At 49.2% G+C, this 3,122-nt stretch overlaps 2 protein-coding genes across 5 annotated transcripts in view; one reads left to right on the top strand and one right to left on the bottom strand.

Annotated features, from left to right (window-relative positions):
* Nucleotides 1–2,243, bottom strand: part of GDAP2 (ganglioside induced differentiation associated protein 2) — a 77,208-nt gene extending 74,965 nt beyond the window's left edge. For 2 of the 3 annotated variants that reach the window (XR_001161460.2, XM_012807617.2), the window contains exon 1: nucleotides 2,011–2,243. The gene's annotated coding sequence lies outside the window, so the exon portion shown is untranslated. The remainder of the gene's footprint in view (nucleotides 1–2,010) is intronic. The other variant, XM_023515498.1, reaches the window with a different exon arrangement.
* A 52-nt stretch (nucleotides 2,244–2,295) lies between these two features.
* The window catches only part of WDR3 (WD repeat domain 3), a 32,892-nt gene continuing 32,065 nt past the window's right edge, over nucleotides 2,296–3,122 (top strand). Inside the window, exon 1 of one of the 2 annotated variants that reach the window (XM_003793817.3) lies at nucleotides 2,296–2,344. The gene's annotated coding sequence lies outside the window, so the exon portion shown is untranslated. Of the gene's footprint in view, nucleotides 2,461–3,122 lie in introns of both variants that reach the window. The other variant, XM_023515509.1, reaches the window with a different exon arrangement.

The raw sequence follows: 3,122 nt of genomic DNA, 5'->3' as shown, positions 1-3,122 counted from the left end.
TGTAACAGCACTAAGACTCTTGCAAGGTCTCTGTAACAATGCTAAGACTCTTCCAAGGTCTCTGCAACAATGCTAAGACTCTTCCAAGGTCTCTGTAACAGCACTAAGACTCTTGCAAGGTATCTGCAACAATGCTAAGACTCTTTCAAGGTCCACAATAACTTCCAAAATGTCTGATACAAGAGTTAATTAATTTTTAGTCACATTGACTTGTGATCATCCCCTCCTTTAAACTCTATTATCTTCTTTGACAATACACTCTGGTGGTTCTCCTGTATCTCCAATTATATCTTGTCAACCTTGTCAATATAATTTGTTGAATTTTCTCTGCTTTTTTTTTTTGGAGACAGTCTTAATCTCTTATCCTGGTTGGAGTGCAGTGGCATCATCATAGCTCATGGCAACCTCGAACTCCTGGACTCCAGCAATCCTCCTGAGTAGCTGGGACTACAGGTTCGCTACACAACTTCTGGCTAATTTTTCTATTTTTAGAGATGAGGTCTTGCTCTAGTTCAGGCTGGTCTCCCAACTCCTGAGCTCAAGCAATCGTCTTGCCTCAGCTCTCCACAGTGCTAGGATTACATGCATGAAGCACGGCACCTGGCCTCTTCCCAACTTTGAAAAGTCATTGTGATCCACAAGATATTGGATGTTGAGTGCACATTAAGTAATGCTCATTGCTCTTACTGTTGGGGAAAATTTAATGGCATTTTATGGAAAGTGTCACAGTATTTAGCAAAGGCTGAATTCTTTTCCAGATGCATCTCTAAACAAAAATTGGTTTATCTCATCAAAAAGAGATTCAAATCTACCCCTTCCCTAAACGCACACACCTTGACAATAAGGCAAATGGGGTCACTGACCCAAGCTAGGCAGGAAAACACGATTCCTGAAGGAACAGTGGTTCTCAGTATTCTCAAGGTCCCAAGCCTCTTGGAGAATCACAAGAAACGTGCATGCTAGACAAAAATTCCGTGGCATTAATATCAGTTATCTACAGTTTACATAGTTGCAAAATAGCTTTTTTAGACTCAGTCCAAGGCGTGTTATTTAGATAAAATTTAAACTGTCGTTTTCCACTGAAACATACACTTTTCCTATAGAAACATAATACACAGCACCTACAGGGGATACTAATCATACCCAACCAAGTGCTCCCTTCCCCCACCAAACTCCTTGAAATAATTTCTTCCATTCTTATTCATCCAATCCATACCAATTTTGTTTCAAAACAGGTATGCTCCCTAAAAACAAACAAAACACACACTTTATGCCGCTACAGCTACCCAGTCTCATCATATGCATTCTATTCCTAGACTGGTGGACGATAGCAGGGGCGTACTTCCTTTGTACAGCTGCATGTTAGCTTGATTCTGCATAGTTCTAGAGATAAAAACTCCTTTCTAAACGCTTCCATGCAGCTTAAGAATAAAAGCGGGCAGAACTGCAAGAGGAAAACATTATTCCCACCTGGTGACAGAGCACGTAAGCCTCAGTCAGCAAACAAGGAGAATGCTCTGGTCACTTCCCCCCCAAGCGGCCAGAAAGCAGAAACACAAAGCCAGGCCAATGTCACTCTTAGTATTGCGGGGACCCAGACAACTCAGCATTCCAGGCTCAGCGTTTACTCACCCCTGACCTGAGCTGCTCTCAGTTCGTGGAAAGCCCCGTCCACAGAGGCGGCAACATGGACTTGACTTTGGGGCTACAACTGGCAGGGCTCCCAGCCGCCCTATTTCACCTGCACCCCTGTGCGCGCGCCTCCTCGGCTACCTCCCCATGTCCCTTGTGCCTGCGTCTGCCTACCCTCTCTCTTCTCATCTACATGGCGTCTGCGACACTATCTTTGGTGAGACTCCAAGCAACAGATGAGGAAGAAGCGCCAGGCTCATTCTTCCAGAGAACGGAGAGAACCAACCCCGAGCCCGCACCCTCTTCCCTGCCCGAGTCCCGCGCGTCTCTGGCGGCGCCCCCGGCCCGCTCCGCCCGTCTTCCCTCTCGGCCTCTCACAGCACTCCGGCGGTCCCATCCGGGCGGCGGGCAAGACAGGTTAAGCTCCTGGTAAAAAGCGGCCGAGCGACATCTCAAGACAACCCTCAGCAGAAGCGAGCCGGCTAAGGCAAATCTCAGTCCCCGGAGGCTGGAGTGATCAGCTGCAAATGTTCTGGGCGGCGAAACACCGGTTTCCGCTCCCAGCAGGCGCTCCCCAATCAGAGCCCAGCCCCTGACGTCATTTCCTCCTAGAAGGCAAGGGGAACGTCTGGCGGAAGAGGCTCCGGAGAGGACCCGGAAGGGGCGGGGCCCCGGGGGCGGGGTAGTCGGCCGGAGCCTCGTGGAGGCTGAGGTGAGTGCTGGACGTTCGCGGCTGAAACTACGCGTGTCTGCTCCTCAGCTGCTGTTTGACTGATCCTGGCTGAGGTCTGCGTGGTGACAGCAACGGCCGAGGCAGGGGTATCTGGGGTGCGTTGCGGGGAGGGGGGAGGTGGGTGACTGCGGGCGTCCCCACAAGCAGTACTTGGAAGCAGGTAGGCTTCTGCCGTGGTTGGAGCGTGCAGAGCTGAGCGTCCTGACCGCACGTGTGCTCGGGCTTGGCCAAGGGTGCTCCGACAATGTATTGGGTGTGTGGAATTCCCCTTCATCCTCAACTGACTGGAGACTTGGTTTAGGGATGTGTGACAGGTTTGTTACCACCTTCCAGGCCTTGACTGCGTTTTAGAAACAGCGGGGTTTTGGGGTTTGGGGCCTCGGAGGGTTAGGTCTTGAGCTTTCTCTAAAAGGAGGCAAGATCTGGACACATTAAACAAAATTGGCCAGTGCTAAGTTGTATGGAAGGTAGTTTAAATATTGGGGTAATGGAAAAGGCTGGGAGAATTGGCTTTACCAGGAGGGAACTGGACTGCAGAGTATAACACTAATTAACATAGGTGGAGGACAGAATACGTCGTATTCTACGTGAGAGGGATCATGTAAAGAAAGCGAAGTTGCAGCCCAAGGAAGGAAACGAGCCCGAGAGAGGGCTTTTCTTTTTTTTTTTTTTTTTTATTGAATGGTAGCTGTGTACATTGATGCACTTTGGGGGTACAGTGTGGTGTTTTCATACACAATCCAAGACACTTCCATCA

Source organism: Otolemur garnettii, unplaced genomic scaffold (genome assembly GCF_000181295.1).
Source record: "Otolemur garnettii isolate 467f Iridium unplaced genomic scaffold, OtoGar3 scaffold00073, whole genome shotgun sequence".
Classification (NCBI taxonomy): Eukaryota; Metazoa; Chordata; class Mammalia; order Primates; family Galagidae; genus Otolemur; species Otolemur garnettii.
This window is presented reverse-complemented; position numbering and strand designations above follow the sequence as displayed.